The following is a 23,152-nucleotide window of genomic DNA, read 5'->3' on the forward strand; positions in this document are numbered from 1 at the left end:
ATCATAGGTTGACTAACCCCATGCTACTCATGCAAGTTAGCTAAAAGCTTGATCTTGTATTTTTTTTTCTTTTTTTTATCTTAGGGTTTTCTTCTTGTAGAGCTACAAGTCCAAGCCTTTCCACAAATAACTCATCAATAAGGCCGATCCCTTCTTGGGCACTATGAGCTAAATGAACGGCCTCAGTGGGCTCGCATATCCTACATTTATTGTAATCCGAATAAACTGGTCATTCAAGCGGCTGAGTGGCCCCTTTGGGAGAAATAATCATAGCTTTGTACTCATTCGAACCTCCTCTATTTGGGTTTTCACATAAATCAGTGCTGCGACCCAAACTAGGTAGAGCTTCATGCCTAGGCACATCACCTGGGTGTATCCCAAGGCAGTGTATATTGTCAGATGTATACCCAGTCTTATCCTCTTGGGGGTTCAACAGAATATATCCTGATGGGATCCTTGGCCTTGCATCCGACATTCCTGCCACACTTTTGGAGATTTTGGGTCTCCAAACCCATCTCACATTTCCCTTAATATTCTTGCACTCCCTCAATTTGCTGCACTGGTCTAACGAACTCAATGCAAACTTATCCCTATGGCCAAATGGCCTCACATCCTTATGAACTTTGTGAAGCACAAGTGGACTTTTAGCATTTTGCATCCTCTTTACAAAAGATGTCTTTACTTGTTTACGTCCATATTGCAAATTTTCTTCCATAAGAACCATGCTTTCACTGGAGGGAACAACATCCACCCGGAAGCATGATTCCAACACCAAAGGTCTCTCAAGAGCCTTACTAGCAACAAAATTAGAACCACACACAGAATTCTTATCAACACTCATAGGCCCATTGGTGCAATCCATATTTCCATCACAATTATCTCTCGTGGAAGTGTTGCAAGCCCTACTGGGACTTACATGGCTTGGCACTTGTTCACTGAGAGGCATGTCATTACTACTCATAGGATGGCCATTTTCTGCTTTGAGATTTTGGCCACCAAGGTTCCCCTCATAGGCTGCCTTGGTATCAACAAGTGAGCTATCTCCTTGCAGAAATGATTGGAAGCTAGGATGCACTTGTACTGAGCGGGAAAAACTCCAAAAGTTTTCCCAACATCTCTGAATATGCCCCTCATAATCAATGGCATGCAATTTTGCTTCCCCTAATGACTTAGGATTCCACAGTTCCACTTGGATTTGCGTATTAATCTCTAAGCCATTCAGAAAGAGCTCACATAGCACATCATCCGGTAGTGAATTGGCTCTTCTTGGCTAAAGCCTAAGAGTACTATCAAAGGCTCTAGCATACTCTTTAACAGAAAGATAAGACTCCTGTCTAAACTTCATAAGGTGCCCTAAGACCTGAATCATAGGGAGCTCCTTTTCATACTCATCTAGAAATCTATCACAAGTCTCCTCAAATGATTTGATCGACCCTCTTGGGAGGCTCCAGTAACATTTCCTTGCCTCTCCCTTTAGGGTACTTGGGAATACGAGCATCCGATGTATATCGTCGAACCCACTTGCAATGCAAGTTAGGTCATATTCTCTTAAATGAATCATCGGATCCTCATCTGGCAACCCATAAAACACTGGTAGATCCCTACAAAGAGGAGGGCATTTAGTCCTCTCCTTTGGGATCAAGACTGGGTCATCAAAATCTTCGTATTCCTCTTGACCTAATACCAGTGTGTTAGGGTCTTTAATCTCTTCCATTTCCACCTTTACTGGTGTGGAAGAGTCACTAATTCCATGAACTTCCCTTTCCGCCAACTCACAAAGTGGTTTAGGGAGTCCAACACTATGCAATAGGGAATCTATCCCATCATCTGGTAGTGGTGTTCTAGTAAGCCTATTCTCATCTACCACCACTTTGCTAGAACTTAGGATAGGTCCTAATGAAATCTTCCTTACTAACAATGGTTTTCCACACACATGGACATCGTCCAATTCTTTATGGATCTTGGCAATCACACTACGGTACCCAACTGCGTCGGGCACTAGCATCGGATGTATCTTTAGATCATAATCATCATGTCCTCCTATGTGCATATTAACCATCGTTGTCACAGTCTTTTCTATGACATTATCATCATGAATGATCATAGATGACTGTGTCATCTTAGCACTACTTTCACTTTCCCTTTTCTCTAATCTCCATGGGCTGTTAATCTTAGAGGTAGCTCCATGGGTATTTTTCCATAGTGACCCAAACTCAAGCATTGTATCACTTTCAGGGCAAAGGGTAAAATATTCAATCACCCGACATGTCAAAGATCCCACTAGACTGTTCAAGATAGACAAAGTATCCTTTGGGTGTTGGGGATTTCTTGGATTGACCGTCATACTGATGACTAAGGTTTTTATCAGACTAACTTGATATCCACCGCTTCAAGGCGGCTATCGACTAGTAGAATAAAGCTAACAGGTCCCTTATGAGACCAAGATTCAGAGACCGCCACTTATCGGCAGCTCCCGGCAGACGCACCACTGATGGGACCTAAAACGGGCCGGCACTGGCTCATGCACTAGCCGGACCTCTATCATGCGCTCAACAACCCCAGGGCCTTGCGGCCAGGAGCGTGGATGACACATACATCATCTTCCTAAACATCTTGCGTTTGTATCACGTCTAGTAGTCCAACTCTAACCCAATTAATACTCCTCAGAGGGAGTCCCTAGCACATTGCCAAATAGCACGAAGTACAAATATACGAGGTCCTCCCACGGCTAACTGCCGCTACCTCACTACGACTCTCCTACATCTTGGGGATTGGCCCCTCGATGAGTCGCTAAACATATATAACACAATATCGCACATAGTTCTCTCAAGGTACCAATTAATAGTATCCAGGAATGTACCATACCTCACTTTATTTTCCTTAAGACCCAACGCTTGGCCTACAGCTTAGGACAACCTTACTCACTCAATGTTGGTCATGATCTAGAGAATACAGGTGCCATGAATCCAAGAGGTATTGTCTGATACCCTTTATCATTTTATGCTTCATACAAATTGTGAATGCCCACGTGCTCAAACAAAGAAAAATCAGCATTTTTCTTAGTGCAAAAGCATTCTTTCAATGAATTTGACTATCGCTCATATGCTGCGTTGTATGAACCTAGCACTGAGAAACCCTCGTGCTACTAGGTCCTTAATTTTTAATTATCGACCAACCTAAATGGTATGCATAAAAACCAGAAAGCTTTTCATCATTTCATTCAACATTTAAACACTTTCCACACACCCTACCCCCTCACCCGTTTAGGTTGTGCATTATTGATCGGTTTAGGGTTCATTTTCCATATTTTTATTGTATAAAAAACCATAAAAACTCACTAAAACATAAAGGTAGGGCTGAACTGAGGCTAAACCTCATACTTCAGACCCCCCATACATACAAGAACATGAATCTTATTTTTTCTTAATTTTCGACACTCAAAATCTATTTTTTCCCTATTTTTCCCCCATTTTTTCTATTTTTCTTGTATTTTTTGCAATATTAAATGACTAAAAATACAAAATGAGTTATGGGCTATGGCCCTTAGGTTCATTTGTAGCAAAAACACAAATTTAGTGGTGTGTCCTATTATATTTTCCATTGATATATCAAAAACACTCAATTTTTTCATATTTCGCGTGTTTTACGGGTTTTACACCATTAATTTCAATCATAACACTTATGATTTTCTGATTTTCTGAGCATAAACAGTTGAAAGACATTGCAAACAACATCATAGTGCATAATCATCTCATGGGAACAAGTATTCATGAAGCAAATTGCATAAAAACACCATTTCCTTTGTAAAAATGAGATTACTGTTCTTTGCGGGTTGCGGGTTTTTATTTGCCATATCTCGGGACTGATTTCCAGCCACCATCAATGCTCATGACAGTCCACAATCAGCAACCTTCATTCCTCTTGAACCACGGAGCAATCCGGTCTTCATTGGACAAGCATCCATCATCCATTCTTCTTCTTCCTCTTCACCACATGAATCTGCCTTTAGGGGAGAGAGAGGGAGGAGAGAGAAAGACTGAAATCAGAATTCTTCATAGAGACCACCATTTCTCGGGCGAGAGGCGGCAATATGATTAGCAGGGAGAAGGAAGACAAGGCCAATGATCAGTTATAGTGGTTGTGTGTAGCAGGCAAGTTGCCTCTCATCCTCCCATGGCGTGATTTTCGGCGCTGTTGATGGCGCCCTCTTCTTCCTCATCCCACAATTTCTTTCATTCAAAATGCATGCCTTTTGGTTGGGGGGTTAAAATTCCCCGAAAGGGCACCCCCCCTTTGGTCCATGTTGTGGCCACCCTTTCAAATCTTGACCATTTCTTGGTCATTTTCCCGTCCGGACTCAGAATTGAGCTCTGAAAAATCCTGGGCGTCCGGCTCGACATCCCGCATTGGCCAGTAACTCTTGTCGACCCGCCCCACAATCTGAAAAATTATAAAAAATTAACAAGTGTCGCTTGGGCGCTTTTAAAGCACTTTGGCACTTAAAATCGTCCTAGGTCGAGCTGCCGCCTTTGACGTTGCATATTTTTCCCTTGATATTCGTAATTTTTAGCTATTTTTAAGCACTTCTCGGCATCAAAATTCCGCTCTCATCCAGTCTTTTTTCTACCCCATTTCTAACTATCACATCTGCGGTCAGTCTATCATCGTCCTTCAGCGACCATAGTATATTGTTGTTTGGATCCACCGTTAGTAGCCATTATGAAATATGCACTAGAGCCTCAGACACCAACCAACCTTCAGCCATGCTACCTTCTGGCCGAGCTCATTGTCACACAAAGCCTTTCACGGTTTTCATGATGAAGCGCTCTAAGAAGAACATCCATCGCATATGGACAGGTCCAACAATCTCCACTTTATCTACAAGATGCACAAGAAGGTGGATTTGTATCGTAAGCATGCTCATAGGCAGGTATTTCTCAAAGAGACAGACCGTCTCCATTGCTCCTCGCCTCACGGATTCAATAGAGGACGTCTTAATCTCCTTTTGTGAGATCCATTGCATTAAATTTGACAACCTGTAAATGGCCCCACGTATTTCTAGAGTAAGGCATCCTGTGATCGCGATTGGTAGTATAAACTGCCACCACAAATGAGAAAGCATTATGAACAATGACTACACTCCAAATAGCAAAATACACACACCACTTACAATCCATTCGTAGTACAAACCTGACATATCTTATTCTAATCATGGGATTTTAGCCCTGATAATTGGTTGTCTTTAGAAAACATGGACCTGAGAGAACGCATCATACCCGTCGGAGTGCGGATAGACTTGAGTATTTGCTTTACAATGTGCTCTTCTTTAGTGGACAAAACCCGAGGAGCACGAGATAGCTGTACGCAACCATCAATACTCGATTGCGGACCAAAGCACCTCCATCTTGCCTACCTCCTTCAAATCCATTCATGCCCCTATCGTGTCTCTCTTTCCAGTGATGTGGTCCCATAGCAAGCTGCCCACGTTCTTGAAAATATGCATGGGACTCAACAACTAGTTGATTTGTAAGTGGGTTCAATATGGCAACTCGTAGAAAACTGAGAACCGTCGCATTCCGTTTGGATGTGACTCCGCGTGGACTATTTTCAGCTTGTACCAGCTTGCAGCATTCATATGTGTTGGAGGTCATCCAAAAAACCTTTTTTGAGTTCATGACCCTCTGGCAAGAAAGCGGCGTGTCCTTGATATACCATCTTCTTCATGGTTTGTGACCTTCGAGAGTCTAACTGTGGCTCGCACAATGGACATGCATGATAACCTGAGGTAATCAGACCTGTTCCAACACCTCTATCCAGTGAATACAAACTTGAACGAGATAATATAGATATTACCAACAAGAACGGAAGTCTATTTACCTGAGCACTCTCCGAATCCTGGAAAGTCATGCATCATCCACATGAGAATGGCTCGAATATTGGCGGACCATCGGCCATCGCGCTTGCTCATATCTTGCACGGTGACCCCCTCCTCCCACAAAATCTTAAGCTCATCAACTAATGGACGAAGATACACGTCCATATTTTGACTTTGTAGCGGTCGGGGACAAGTAAGCTAAGGATGAGATGTCCTTTCTTTATAGAAAGCCATGGAGGGATATTGTAGTTGACAAGGACTATAAGCCACACACTGTAAGAAGTTGAGCGTAGACCGAATGGGTTCACGCCATCCATTGCAAGACCGAGCCGAAGATTCCTTGGCTCTCGGTCGAAGCCTAGGAAGGTAGAGTCAATGTGACACCATGCGCGTGAATCCACTGATATTCATTGAACTCCATCTGTGGACCTATTCTGTGCATGCCACGTTGGCAAGCTCGCCATGCCGGACGTACGAAACATGTGGTTTATGCGGGGGATAAGCGGAAAGTGTCTAAGAACTTTTTGAGGGATGGTTTGCCCTTGCAAGTCCTGTCGATACCTGTGAAAACTACACTTTGGACATGTCTCCATAGTCTCGTATTCTCCTCAAAACAGTATGCAATCGTTGATACATACATGGATGTTGTTGTAGTCCATGCCAAGCTTTCGTAAAACATGTTGTGCATCATCATGAGACTCAGGCATGGTATTTGCAGGTGACAATATATGATACTTCAATAACCTGGAAAAAATCATAAAACACCTTGAAAAAGCACAAATATTTTTAATGATAGTGCCAAAAAGAAATCAACAAAGCATACGTACAAGATACCTAAACAACTCAGTCACACTCGCATCACTCTACCCGTATTTTGCTTGCACACTTAGGAGTGCAAGCAATGTCTTCAGGCGAGATACTCGGCACCCGTCATATAATGATATGGATGCTTCTTCTCTAAGTGGATTAGAAGTCTCGACATCCATGGGAATCAATGTATCGATCATTGCCTCTATCTCAGGCTCCAAGATTGTAGGTAAGTCTGAAAGGCTGTCTGTCTCCTCTGGTATTGACGGTATAGATTGGGTAGTACCTTCCAAGTGATGGATTGGCTTAGGCACTCCATCCATTGCACGCCCACGAACTCTTCTATTTGGCCGCAAAGGGTGCACTCCTTCTTGGGACGAGACGTCACCTTCCTGGATAGAAAATTTGCCACCCACACCCAATCTTTTTTTATATGGTATTCAATTAGCTTGTGAGCACAATGCATAATTGATATTAACTTTTCTTACCATTTGCTGAAAATCCAAGATCACCTGATCAATTATCTCAGATTGAAACTCGCCGAAGCATCATACGTGTTCTATAGACAATCGACGTTTTCATCTAATTGCCAGCTTGTATTGAGAGCAAGGACATGGAACACGCTAATTAAGATACGCCTCACGATCTTGAACATCAAGACCTTCATCATTTTTTATTTTGTCTACGTTACGACAAACAATTTGTTTTTGTTATCATTCTTTTTTTCTTTCTTAAATTGTTCGAGAAGGGATTTCTTCTCTTGTAACTCAGCAAAAATTAACGTATGTAAAGTCTCCACCCATCCACCTACAAATTAATGTATGTCGGAGTGCTTCCCGTCTCGTGGTGTTGCACCGGACCTCACCGAACCTCGCCACCACTCTCTCTTTGTTTTTTATCCATTCATTATCTCCTCTCATTCCATCTCTCTCTCTCTTTTTCTCTTTCTTTATTATGCTGTATGTTTATTCCCTCTCTCTTGTTCCTTCTTCTTTTTTCTCTTCCTTCCCCCCTCTCATTTTCTTTAACAAAACATATATCTCTCTCTACTACCACTACAACAACAACAACAACTACAACTACTATTACTACTACTACTACAACAACAAACAAGAAAAGAAAAAAAAAACTACCATTACTATCACTATCACAACAATAACAACAAATAAGAAAACTAGACAACAATAAATAATAAAATAAAAAAAACCATTACTACAACAACAACAACAACAAACAAGAAAACCACTACTACTACTACAACCACGATTACGACGACTACGACTATGACCACGGCCACGACCATGACCACGACCACGACCACGACTACGACTACAACTATAATGACGATGACGACGACAACGACAACTACGACGACAACGACAACCACGACCACTACCACTACCACTACCACTATAATAAACAAGAAAAGAAAAAAAAAACTACTACTACTACCACAACCACGACCAAGACTACCACTACCACTACCACTATAATAAACAAGAAAAGAAGAAGAAAAAAAAAACAACAATAACTACTACTACTACTACAACAATAAACAAGAAAAGAAGAAAAAATTACTACTACTACTACTACTACTACAATAACAAAAAACAAGAAAACTAAACAATAATAAACAAGAAAAGAAAAGAAAAACTACTACTACTACTACTACAACAAATAAGAAAACAACAACCTCTCCCTCCTTCTCTCTCTCCTTCCCTCTCCCTCTCCCTCTCTTTCCCTATTATGTTTAATGTTTTCTCCCTCTCTCTCTCTCGTTATTTCTTTCCTTTTCTCTCTTTCTCTCCCTTTCTCATTTCCTCTCCCTTTCTCATTTCCTCTCCCTCTCTCATTTCTTCTCGCTCCCTCACCCTCTCCCTCTCTTTCTCGCTTTCCCTATTATGTTTAATGTTTTTTCTCTCTCCTCTCCCTCTCTCATTTCCTTTTCTCTCTTCCTCTTCCTCTCTCATTTCCTCTCCCTCCCTCTCCCTCTCCCTCTTTTTCTCTCTATTTCCCTATTATGTTTAATGTTTTTTCCTCTTCTCTCCCTCTCTCATTTATTTTTTTCTCTTGCTCTCCCTCTCTCATTTCCTCTCCCTCCCTCACCCTCTCCCTCTTTTCTCTCTTTTCCTATTATGTTTAATATTTTTTCTCTTTTTCTCTCTCCTTTTTCTCTTTTTCTCTCTCATTTCCTCTCCCTCCCTCACCCTCTCCCTCTATTTCTCTCTTTCCCTATTATGTTTAATGTTTTTTCTCTCTCCTCTCCCTCTCTCATTTCCTTTTCTCTCTTCCTCTCCCTATCTCATTTCCTCTCTCTCCCTCTCCCTCTCCCTCTCTTTCTCTTTTCCTATTATGTTTAATGTTTTTTCATTCCTCTCCCTCCTTTACCCTCTCCCTCTCTTTCTCTCTTTCCCTATTATGTTTAATATTTTTTCTCTCTTCTCCCTCTCTCATTTTCTTTTCTATCTTACTCTCCCTCCCTCATCCTCTCCCTCTGTTTCTCTCTTTCCCTATTATGTTTAATATTTTTTCTCTCTCCTCTCCCTCTCTCTTTCCCTATTATGTTTAATGTTTCTCTCCCTTTCCTCTCCCTCCCTCTCTCATTTCCTCTCCCTCTCTTTCTCTATTTTCCTATTATATTTAATGTTTTTTCTCTTATCTCCTCTCCCTGTCTCATTTCCTTTTCTCTCTTCCTCTCCCTCTCTCATTTCCTCTCCCTCCCTCTCCCTCTCCCTCTCTTTCTCTCTTTCCCTATTATGTTTAATGTTTTTCTCTCTCCTCTCCCTCTATCTTTCCCTATTATGTTTAATGTTTCCCTCTCTTTCCTCTCCCTCTTCCTCTCCCTCTCTCATTTCCTCTCCCTCCCTCACCCTCATCCTCTCTTTCCCTATTATGTTTAATGCTTTTTCTCTCTCCTCTTCCTCTCTCATTTCATTTTCTCTCTTCCTCTTCCTCTCCCTCTCTCATTTCTTCTCCCTCCCTCACCCTCTCCCTCTCTTTCCCTATTATGTTTAATGTTTTTTCTCTCTCCTCTCCCTCTCTCATTTCCTTTTCTCTCTTCCTCTCCCTCTCTCTCATTTCCTCTCCCTCCCTCTCCCTCTCCCTCTCCTTCTCCCTCTCCCTCTCCCTCTCTTTCTCTCTCATTTCCTCTCTCTCTCTCAATACACATGAATTTTAACAAAAACAAGTAAAAGAGACAGAGAAAACACAAAAGCAAAGCAAGAAGGAACAATACACTCACCGTAAAGGCTCGAAGTAGGGTTTGGCGGCTCCTCTTTGCGACGGCGGCTCCTCTTCACCCTTCGTACACCTCCTCCTCCTCTTCTTCGCGAATGGTGGTGGCGGTGGCGAGAAGCTTTCTTTCTTCCTCTTTCTCTCTTTTTGTCCTTCTCCCTCTCAAATGCAAGATGTTCACCCTCCCTTTCGCTCTCTCTTTCGTGTATGCGCGCAAAATAACGCGCTCAAGTTTCGGCCCGTGTTTTTTTCATCTGAGCACCATCGCTATTTTTGTCACTATTAGCGTCGCAAATGCGACGCTAATAGTGATGCAAATAGCGATGCTGCTACTTTGCGTTGGAAACCGCTGTCACTATACCTCCATATCCTTGTAGTGATGCATGCTCTTCCTGAATCCTCATAACCCAAGAAAACAAGATAAATAAAAGAAACAATAGTAAGAGAATGTGCCACTATCAAAACTCTGTGTGTGTGTATGTGTGTGTGCATGTGCACACGTGTGCACACACACTTTTGTTGCACCCCTTAGCCTTTTTATATATCAGCCTCGACAATCACAATGGTCGACTTAGCTATGCAACGTGAAAATAAGTGATAAGATTGGTGCTACAAAGGACAGATCTTTAGTTATAATGTTATCAATGGTTGATGGTCATAAAAAATATGGATATGCCCTAGTATATTCTAGAAAATCTAATATCAATGACATACCTTTATTGATATTGATATGGCTACAAGCATGGATGAGTACTTACCATAGAGCATATCATGACTTTAATAGGCTTATTCTTTGATCAAGTGCGAGATTGATCTACATGACCTACACAAGTATAACAATGATGGTGCAATTTAGAAGCGGGGGATGAGTCATGTCAAGTTATAACAATAATGTCTCAATGTATAAAAGGGGGGGAGGTGACCCATGTTGAGCCAAGTGTTGAGCTTACTTATGCATGGCTATAACTAAGTAGGCAAGATACAATGCATAATTCATATATGGGCAGAAGGGTTGGAAGATGCGATATGGACAAGACTATGAGCACTGAACAGGTGGTCATCTACTTGAAATTACATGCAATTTGATATAGAGATAGAGAGAGAGAGAGAGAATCTTACTCAAAGACTCATCCACCAAAAAATACAAACGATTAGAGAGAGAGAGAGAGAGAGAGAGAGAGAGAGAGAGAGAGAGAGAGAGAGAGAGAGAGAGAGAGAGAGAGAGAGAGAGAGAGAGAGAGAGAGAGAGAGAGAGAGAGGGGGGAGAATTTTACCCGAAGGCAAAGAATGAGAGAGCATTGCTATGATATGCATAATGCTTATAATAGCAATGATGTTTGTAGAGCAAGGTGAGTGTGAGGAGGTGCCATTGATCGATTACCATTTAGTAGGCAAGATGCAAAGCATAATTCTTCATATGTGAGTAGAAGGGTTGGAAGATGTGATATGGATGAGGCCATATGCACTGACTAGGTGATCACCTGCTAGAAGTTATAGATGATTAGAGAGAGAGAATCTCACCTGAAGGCTCATTTTCTAGAAATTACAAATGATTGGGAAGAGAAATCCTTGAATTCCACAGCTTCTTCTAAAGAACATAGTTTGGTCACACACACACACACACACACACACACACACACACACACAGATTGGGAGAGTACACTCACATGTGTTAGTTGTGGACTGACACATGTGTGAGATGACATAGTAGTGGCATGTGTGAGTTGACACACAAGTTAGTATCTATCATCTCTCACATGTTATTGTGTGTTATATAATTGGGTAGACATAAAATACATATATGTGCATCTCATGAAAAAAGAATTGATTCTAGGACGGTAATACAAGTACAGGAATGCATGTATGTGTTTGCCTTTGTATGCATCTAAAACTTCATTAAAATTTCTGAAAGCTTTTAATTGACATGTGTAGTCATCTCACACAATTTGCCTCCAAGTTCCATTGAAATATAAATTGCTATATATGGGTGTATGTGTTGATGATTTTTTTATTATTGCTTTTGAACTATCGACTCTATACAATGACCTTGAGCTCAAAGGTTATATTTTTTGCTTTGGCAAATTGACCTTAATATATAATTTGACCTTATGCTTTAGCAACTACACCTCAACATAAGTTCTACATATAAATTTACCTTAAAGGTTGTAGAGGTAGTCCTATTTTACACTAGGCATAAGTTTCACTTCACTTACAAGGCCACCTTCGGCAAGTAGACATTGACATATAGTGCAAATATTCTTGTTGAAATGCAAAAAGGACACTATAGACCTCTACCAACTAGGCCTTGACATATAGTTATATACGGATCTCTCTTAAATGGGATCCTAAAAGACTTTCTTTTTAGTTCAAATACTCACATTGGAATGTGAAATGGACATTGTAGATTCCAAGATTATTAGAAATATTCTTAAGTTCTTGAGTTTCATTGATTTCACATTGCTTCTAAATTCCTTAAATTAACTCATTTATGACTTCTTCATTCTTAAATGATCTAATTTATCGACATCTTGCCACCCAAGTTCAAAACCTTTTTTGAGGAGGGGATTGAAGTCGTATTAAGTTATATCTTTCCACTAGAGAAAGTATGGACTTCAAATGGGTCTCATAAGGAATTTATTAGGAAACCTTCAACTTGGATTAATCCCTTGAGTGTTGTCATCATTGCATGTCCTTTTGTCCCATGGACCCCTATATTCCTAGGCTCTACCCTACTTTTTGTGGTGGAATCCACCCCAAAAGAAGGGGATCTCCCTTTCTTTTCACCTAAGTTCCATGGGCATAAAGTGGTTATATAACTGTCTTTGGAGGATCCCAAGCACCGCATGTGTGGAGTTTTAAAAAGGTAAAATGATTTGAAAGCATTTTAATGCAAAATAGAAGATGAAAAATGGGTATTTCAAATTGCAATATGATTGGGTACTTTTTGAGATTAATATTTTTTTTAATGAAAACTTTAAAATTTTTATTTTCTAGGATAAAAATAAATTTGACTTGCTAATGTGACACTTTTGAAAGAGTGGTGGATCCCATCTTAGAGGATGAAGAGGGTTGTTACTAGGGTTCACTTTAGTAGCTACTATTTGCCAATTGGCTAAATCTTTATATATCTGTGATTCTTTTTCCAAAAGCTGAGTAGGTTGAGTTATAACTTTGAGATTCTTTATTCAAGGTTATGGAGGCTTTTTTGCCATTCATGTCAAAGAAAAATTCAAAGAAACATGTTAAGTTCACCCCAATGTTTATATATTTTTGGGCATATATAGAAATATTTGCCATGTTATTCTATACTTAAGGTTTACATAAACATTGATTAGATGATTATTTGTGAGTAGAAACATTCTACCATTTCAAGAGAAGATCACACCAAATTTTAAAAGAGGTATAGCTTTGTTGATAAAAAGGTAAGGAATAGTCAAGTGTTCTTGTAGTAAGCATCTTGAGAGTAAGAATACAAATTGGGGAAGACTTAATATATAGATGGGCTCACATACTATATAGAAGTCTAGCTAAGGTTATAACTTATGGTACATGCACCAGCCACCCACAAGGAAGTTTTGGAAAGCCTTCTCAAAAATTTCCCATTGGGCATAACCAAAGGAAAAAATGCTAGCCCCAAAGAATACCATCGATATTAACATCTATGTCAATATTCTAAGCTTGCCTCCCCATTGAGTTAGTTTCACTAGACCATTTACAAACCTTGGCTTGGAACTTTCCTTGAACTATCCAAACCTCTAGTAAAGCAAGGAAATAAACATCAATGGCATGTTCTAGCATGGGAATTGTTCAAAGTTGAGAGGTCAAAAGGATGACTTGGATTAATGAAACCCAAAGAGGAAGTAGTTTCCTTTTTGTTTCAATCGCTCAAGGGGTTGGATGCAAAACAACCATGGGCTATCATTCTTAAGAATTGGGTGGCAACCTACCATCCTTTAGGAGGTCAGTAGTAGCTAGGCTCAATGTATTGGAATATCCTAATAGTTAAAGCTAATACAATCAAGATTATGGCCTCCTCACAACTTGCCCAACAATTAGTCACTATTTGGAAAAGCAAGACCAAGGGAACTCACCACATTGCGGAGTTGGAAGCAAAGGCTAAGAATAGTGTGGGTAAACATGCCATCCAAGAGACTCAACTTGGTACTTTGGAGACTATCACAAATTGTTTTAGCACAAGATACACAAGAATCATCTAGCAATGGAACACCACCTATATATACAATGAGGCATGATCTTGTACCATATATGTGGATTTGCTCTACAAATTTTCAATGCTATGAACATGCACTACATATAAACTTGCTCATTTGTGAGACAACAAATTGCACATCCTACCTAGTGTGGTAGATAAAAGTAATAGGGCCTAACAATGTGCTAATATAAGAATGCATTGATTGGATCATTTAGCTCCTAGAGACATAAATGGAAACATAGAGCTCAATGGAAGTAACCATAAATGTATCAAAACCAAATATTGTTAGCAAGTTTTGGGTGTGCGTCTTATATTACGATAATGACATTCTTTTACTATATAATTGCATTCTTAGGTAAAATGGAGTAAGCATTATCTTTGAAAGCTGAAATTATAGCTTATTGAGTAGAAAATGGTGCTATATATAATATCATAGCACATAACCACTATTGCAAGCATGAAAAAGGTTTTTGTTGAGCATAGCCATTTGCCACAAGCTGATGAACCTAGTAGAAATCAATACTACCATTTACATTGCTCTTTGACTTGTAGTTCCATTTGGTGCAATGTTCTTTTTCTTTCAAGCAAGTCAACCAAATCCAATTTGTTACTTTTTAGTAACAAAGTAGAAAGGTTTCATAGGAAAGTTCACTCTCACATTGAAGCACTAAAAAGTTCATTACTAGACTTTTTACAAACAATTACTAAGATGTTTAGTGAGATCAATCTTATTTTTGAATCCATATAGATTGATTGGTGGACATAGGAGACATGTTCTAGAGATCCTTGATTCCATATGAAATGGCAAGTCTTAATATTTTTGTTGCTTGAGGGATCACTTGTATAAAAATGTATATCACGTGAGTTCCAAAAAAGGTAATATAAAAGACAATAAGCTTATAGATATACAATCACAGAACAAATAGTTTAAAACGTATATGTTTATTTCAAAGAATGTGTTTTTATATTTCATGTGTAATATTTCTTTTACAAAAGAGTATTGTAAATTTATGAAATTGACTTGGATTTTTTATAGAAGGGTATGATGAACGTCCTCAATGAGTAAACATAATATGCTTGTTTTTTTGGGTGCTATGTCCACTTTCTAAAAGTGTGATATTATGGGGGGGAGAGAGAGAGAGAGAGAGAGAGAGAGAGAGAGAGAGAGAGAGAGAGAGAGAGAGAGAGAGTAGAGCTTTGGTTAGTATAAATGCTAGTTGTTGTTTACTAAGGGTAGTTACACACCGACTTCCCACCCTTTAATTTGTTCTTTTCACTTATTTTCTTGTGTTAGCTTATACATATGACATGCCTACTAATGGTCAAAAAATAAAAATATGGCCCACTTGAGAAAGCATGGATGATGTGGTAAGAGATTGAGTGTTCAATTGGATCTTTTTATGATAATATATTTGCTTCTCATTTCACATGAGTGTGCACTAGTTGCTTGGTTAGGGAGTGTTGCTTGCCTACTCAACCTATCTACCCCTAGAAGTGCAACAAAATTTACTAATGGAATAAGAATAAGGAAATTGTTAAATATATGTCACTATTTGCTTACTAGATGAAGGCAACCCACTATGGAAATTGTTAAATATATGTCATTTTTTTATGCCAGGAGGCATATTTCACGGTGGATTCCGTGTCACAGTGGATTCCGTGAGGTTTTACGGTGGATTTCGTAAACTTTGATGACCGGGGCTCATACACAAAGTGGATTCTTTGTGCGAGAAGTTGATGGGGACGCCTGTCCTTTTTGGGCGTTTCATTAATTTAGTGTGTACATGGGTGATTCCATAGCGGGTGATTCCGCAAAATGCATATTAAATTAATAAACGTTTATGAGTTTAGAGTGCGCACTCGTAATAAATTAAGGTTAGGATTGATTTCTAACCAGTTGATTTATTTATTGTAGCTGAAGACTGCTAGGTATTCACTTTTGTCGGTTTAATTGTATTATTTTACTAACGATTGTGAATGCTTCAGTTGATGTGTAGAGATAGCAGCAGTGGCGGAGGAAAGCATTGGAGAATAGCGAGTATTTGATTTATCATGGGCGCTACGCCTATATTTTGCTACACCTATATTTTGTCACGCCTATTTATTGAGGCATTGGATATTTATTATTATTTTGTATGCGCATGGACGCACGATTATGTTATTTCTACTTGGACATTGTATTGGGCATGCCAGACTCTTTGGGCACCGCCCATAGCTTTATTCCTATTTTGTGCTAAAGCAAACTCAAAAGCTAAAAGCTTGCTATTTTGTAATTTGGGCTATTATTTTGAGCTTGAAGATGATTAATACATAAAAATACATGCTTTGTGGAGCGCTCGCACAAGGCATGGGGGGAGATTGCACCCAATTGGTCTCTTGTTCATGTCGTTCATGCTTTTTACATTGAATTTTGTGCAAAAAGTAGAGTTCTATTGTTCTTGGGGACCTTCCGGCATTCACTACGTGAGCATACAACATCCGATCTGCGCACCATTTTTGCTTACTAGATGAAGGTAACCCACTATGTTATGTAGTATGTATTTCCACCATTGTTTGGATCATATCTTAGATGTGATTTGGGTGCCCAATCTACTAGTTCTCATGCCTTGGGGTTTGCCATGACAGATGCCAAGCTCCCATTAAAATACCATGTGACCTAGTAAAAATGGACAAATTGTTTGCATCCACCTATAGGGGACCTTGGGGTTAAAGTGCTACGCTCTCCTACTCTCTCTTTCTCACCCATCACTACTAGTTTAACAAGTTTCCTAGCCTACATTCATGGAACCATTATGACAGAGGACTCGATTACACGGTGAATTGCATTATTGTCAGCCTCCTTAGCTTCATGTCCTTGTACATTGTGACTTAGTGCTCAAAGAGTTCAAGATAATGCAAACACAATGGCCTCTTACAACAATTGGGATATGGGATAGCATTGTAACTTGCACACTTCTTTAGCCTTTTAGATGGTGCAACAATAACTAGCTTATGTAGGCAATCAAAGAAGAAGGGTCTCTCAACATGATGCATCCTCTATTGATGCATCTTTAGAGGGTTTTATAGAACACTACCTACTTATTGTAGTCCTTCACCTTCAACTTGACTTGCTGGTAATATGATGAATTTTCTCTATAAACTCAATGACAATCGTATGTTTGCATTTGTAGCTAGACTTCTTAGATGATTCAAAATTGCATCAAGTGAAAGGATAGACACACCATTTGTTGTAATTTTCAGCTATAAGAACATATAGTGATATGCCTGTGTGTTGGAAATAAAGAATTCATAGTGCAACTAGATGAGTGCACTTGACCCACCAAGGAAAGGGAGCATGTATCATGAATGAGTAATTATTTTAATAGGAGCTCTTGTATAATGATAACATAGTCACTTTAGTGGCAATAGTTCAAACTTTAGTTTATCTGAGAGGAAAATTGTTTACTTGAAAACCCTTGATGAATGTGTTTGCAAAAAACAATTTGGCTTGATGAAGGGTATAATTCCCTTATGTGGTTAGAGAATTAGTTACTAGTAGAAGGTAATTTGCAAGTGAATAAATGAAGCAAGCATGACCATAAGCATAAAACTATCTTCTATTGGCATCAAGACAAGGTGGATAGAGATGCCAAAGAGTACGAAAGGTGAATTGGCAAGATTGAAACCAATCTAATATTTGAGGCCCTTGGAAGAGGAATGAAAAGCCAAAATTACCTCTCTCAAAAGCATGTACAATGGTTGTGACATGGCTTATCTACATGCTTTCCACATGCTAGCTATGCTACTAAACACAAAAGTTAAAGAGAGAGCATCCAAAGCTTTGATTTTAGAATATATTTTCATGTTAAATCTATCTAAGGAAATGGAGGATAAGGCCCTTGCAATGATTGCCTTAAACAACTTTCTCAATGATCCAAGTATCAGATTATTCATACAAATAGGATTATCATAGTTTTCTCCCCTTATTGGATCTACATAAAAATAACACATGGATTCAATGTTTGAGTTATAGTGGTATTTCAAGAGCTTTGGCAATGTGCAAAAGATATCTATGGACCAGTAAGGTAGCTATAAGGATCCCTACCATAGCAAAGAAAATACTTTAAAAACTCATAAGTAGTCCATTAGTAAATGTTATATGTAGATTAGCCTTACACTTTTCTGTTGAACTTTCTTGAAGCTAACAAGTTTCATTGTTGCATTATGAAAATGTCTTCAAATAATGGTGATGTGATTTGAATCTCAGCTTGAATTCTAGATACGTGAAGATTTGGCACCTTGTGTTGATGTTAGTGCAAATAGAGAGTTTTGTTGTCCTCGGTTGATGCATGTAATGCTAAAGTCTTGATATTGTTATGAAGCTTGATTTTAGAAATTGAATATTTTCTTGAAATATTATGATTCTTCACTTGTGACTGTCAGAACTCATATGAAGGTTTGAGATTCTAAAAAGAAGATCCTAAATCAATTGTTGGTGACCAACTTTTCAATAGCTCCCTTGACAAAAAAATAAGAGTATATTTTCCACAATCAAAATAGTAGTATGCAAAATCACCAAAAGAGACATGGTATTTATCATCATCCAAATTTCCAATGAAGATGATGCTTTTATTCAAAGCTGGGATATGATGTACATCACAAAGCACAAATGGAGAGCCAATATCAAACTATAATCTCATATCACCTATGCCAATAATATCTTATACATGATCATCACCCAGTTTGACTGAACCTGGAATAGTGTGGTAGGTATAAAGAAACCCCCAAATCAAGAAGCCAACACTAAAGATAACCAGACCAAATATCAAGTAACTGAGTAGCATCAAGTGATGAAACAACAAGTATCTAATCATCTGAGCTATACTCCAAGGCATTTATCTCTTCTATACTAGACTTTGAAACAATGTTGTGATCATTAGGATATTTTTCATTATCATATGCTTTCCCTTTGCCTTTTTTGCACATATCATTGCACAACTTATGGCATTGTTGCCTTACATGACCTTTTTTCCCATAATTATGATAAGTAAGAGAGAACTTAGGAACATGGGACTTATTGCATGATTTCCCATGAGACTTAGACTTGCCCATATTGGGGTACGAGTCTCTACCACAATTATTATTCCCATTACCACCTTGTCTGACTCTTATTGCAAGTGAATGAGAAGTATGGGCTACATTAACATACTTCATGTTCACTTCTTCTGTGAGGAAAGCACCCTCTACATCCTTGAGCTGAAAGGCACATTTAGGAGGGTTCACACTCATAAGCTGACTAAAAATGGAATGAAACTCATTTACGTGAGTAGACATATATGTCCCTTCCTTTATACAAAGGTCCATGATTTTCTTAAGCCAATATAGTTATGTTGTAGGACTCTGCTTATCATAGAGATCACAAATATGTTTGCATAATACATAAGTACCACCCTCAATCTCAATGACATTGAAGTATACATACGTTAACAATGACAGAATGATGGTAGACTTACATAGCTCATCAAGCTCTTCCCAATCATTTGCATCATAAATTTATATCTTTATATTCTCTAACTTTAATGCCTTGCTTTTTTTGCACCAATATCTGTCAAATCTAAGTCTTTCAATGCTAGAAGTTATTGCCATCCAACTTCTTTATGTTGAAGATAGCATTATCATTGGAAGAATTTGAAGCACATGCCATTATTTCTATCAAACAAAGAGAAAATTAACTACTATAATAAATAAATCCCAAAACCAAGCCAAAAAGCATGCAATACAAGGAAGACTAAGCGAATACACTACTATCCACAAGTAGGAAACACTAGAGTGCTAATGACAAGTGTCTATAATCAAAAGAATTGCTCAAAACTGATTGACATTAGCATAGTTTTTCATAAAACTACAATAAATAACATGTATCTATAGGCAAACATGCAAAAGAATAAGCTTCTATCACTAGGAGAATTTGGGTAGTAATCGAGATGTACAATGCATTTATGAAGCAAATAGCCACTGCACAAATGCAACCAGTTGAGCTCAAATCCAAGATGTATATAAGCATATCCAAGCATAAAAAACAATGCCAAACATCAACATAACTATGTAGCATACCCAAATAGCATGTAGGCATTCAATACATAGACATTAACTCTCAATGCTTATTGTCTAAACCAAAACTATCATGTTGTGTGAGAACTAAAATTTACAAAGAATCAACTCTATGATTTCTTAGATCCATAGTCTCATTGTGCTTTTTTCTATGAGCTGTAAAACACCTCAATCCGATATCATATTCAAAAGTTAGGCCAACATACGAAAGTGCTATCAAGATCTCATAGTTATCCATGACTTTTGTTTAGCATGCTTTGTATTTTCTCGAAAATGGATAGTATAGCTCCAAATTGAATCCTTGAAAAGTATTTTTGCTTTTCCCTTTGCTATGTACACATTTGAGAGGAAGAAAATGGAAGAGAATATTGATTTCTCTTCTCTTGAAATGCTTCAATATGCTCAATCTCTTTGAGGATCCAAAACATCTTTCTAAGCATCCAGAGCCAAGCTACTTTGCATAATTTCTAGCCACTAATGACTATCCAAATCATTGAAAAAATGGGATATTGCAATGCCAAATTGAGCCTCAATGGCTCAATCACCTACTTGACTTATATCTAAATCATGGCTATGAGAATAATACCTCTATCAATGTGTAGGCCGAAAGCATCATCAATGTCAAAGAAGAAGCTCGAATCTTTGACCTTCATAATAAAGCCGCTCCTCACGCTCCTCCCTTTAAGGATGAGCTCCCACGAATACCAAATACTACTCTAAAACTAGTTGAAAGGTGGAGCAAGAGTGGAAGAACAAGAGGAAGTAAGAAAGAAGCAAGAGCTATAAAGGTCCAAGTTGTTGAAATATTAGAATGAGAGCATGAGAGTGTGCACAAGAGGGAGAGAGAGAGCTCAAGTACAAGAAGAAGATCTTGCTTAGTGAGTTGTTCACAAGTACAACTAGTACACTCTCCTCTACTTTGAGAGTGACCTTTAGGTTGTTTATATAGCCTCCAGATGGCTAGGGTTAGGGTTTCCCCCTACCCTTCAGTTCATTCACACCCAGCTACCCTTATCCACCCTTGCATACATAGGGTTCACATGCCTATCTCTCAACACCCCCCCAAATGCCAAAGTGGCATTAGACTACAAGACATGTTAATGCCCCCCAAACAAAATGGGATGCCTCTATAAATCAAGCTACAAGAGTGCTTGTAAGTATAGGATTTATAGTTTTTAGAAAATTTGATCATCAGATGTTTTGGAAACGAAGTTGGCCTCCAATTCTTTTGGTAATTTAGGGGTGGTAGGACATTTACTAGTAATATGCCATGTCTTCCTATATTTTTTGCACTTCATTTTGTGAGGATATTTTCTCCAACAGTTACTGACAAGATGTCCCTTCTTATTGCAAAAGGAGCATTTGGTGGAGACAATATGAACCAAGAGTTGCTCATGGGTTGTTGAAGTAGATCCTTGACTTCTTTCCTCCTCATCTAAACAAGACTGGATGGTGCTTTCCAAAGTTGGATTAGGGGTATTGGTAAGAATAGTTGCAAGGGTTGGAAATACATTCTTTACAACCTTCAAGAGAATTGCAATTGCATCTTCATCATGAATTGGATCTTGAATTGAGGTTAGTTGTGCCATGAGCCCCTTCATGTGAGAAATGAACTTACCTAGGTCTTCTCCTTGTTCATACTCCAAGCTAAAAATTCAATCTTTAGGAAAATTTTAGAGTTCTTCCCTATAGCACCATAAAGCTTTTCAAGCGCATCCCATTTCTCCTTGGTAGTGAAGAGTTGGCCAATATGATGAATTAGGGACTCATCTAGATGAAGCATGATGAAGGCTTGGGCTCTTTCATCATCTTCTACATCAAATGGGTTTGAAGGATTAATAATCTTGGTCCCTTTGATGAAGGGCCAGTAGCCTTGTTCCATCATTTTATACTTCACCAGTACCTGCCATGGATGAAAGCCTTTTCCATCAAACTTATGGATTTGAGGTCGAACATTGGCTTAAGCCATGGCCATTATAGGAAGGTCTTACCAATTTCCATTTCCCTAGGCAATGGCAGTGTCTAGTCCTTTACCCAATGGCCAATAAGTACAAACCAATTGAAGGAAATGATCTATGTGTTCATAGATGCCACATAGCCTTACAACTACGTAGACTTAAAACTATAAGGATGAGAAGGGTTGTATACATATGGAGTACTTAAAAATAAGAATTTAGCGGTCCTTTTCTTTGGGCAACCCTTGTTTTAGGTTTGATTGTCTTCTTGGGCTTTAATGAAGTGAACTTTGATTGAACTTCTTGCTCCTCCCAATCTTGTGGTCTAGTGGATGAGTATTTGGTTGAACAAGGTCAATTGAGAATTTCAACACTTGGAGAAGAGTATGAGGATATTTTAATTATATCAATATTCTTGTTTCATCATAAAGCAACAACAACTAAATGCTTTGTTCTCAAAGATGAAATTGGGACAATTGATGAAGTAAGATTATAAGAATAGCTTGCAAGTGATGAATCCATGCTGAATGAATCTCCAAGCTGAAGAAGATCTCAGATATCAATGAAGTATAGCTGAAGAAGATCTCAGATATCAATGAAGTATAGCTGAAGAAGATCTCAGATATCAATGAAGTATAGGTATGAAATTTGAATATACTGCTGAAAACTATCCAAAACAGGCTACTGCACAAGAATGGCCATAACTTGAAGAAGGAATTTCCAATCACTATGGATGAGCTATAGAAATGTAGAGGACAGTCCCTAGTATCCAACCATGTCATAAAAATCCAATTTTTACGACCATAGAGCAATTATTTTTATGATGGAAATTTAATACAACAAGCTGTCCTATTCAGATATTACTCTGTTTCATGCAAAAGCCATGGAAAAGAATCAAGGTATGATGATGGTTTCCAAGTAGACTCCTCCATGGGCAGACCTCTCCATTTAATAAGGTACTCTAGTAGCGAATGGTTC

The sequence above is a fragment of the Lygodium microphyllum genome, unplaced genomic scaffold (genome assembly GCF_053477565.2).
Source record: "Lygodium microphyllum isolate KBCC unplaced genomic scaffold, Lygodium_microphyllum_v1.1.10 scaffold_35, whole genome shotgun sequence".
Classification (NCBI taxonomy): Eukaryota; Viridiplantae; Streptophyta; class Polypodiopsida; order Schizaeales; family Lygodiaceae; genus Lygodium; species Lygodium microphyllum.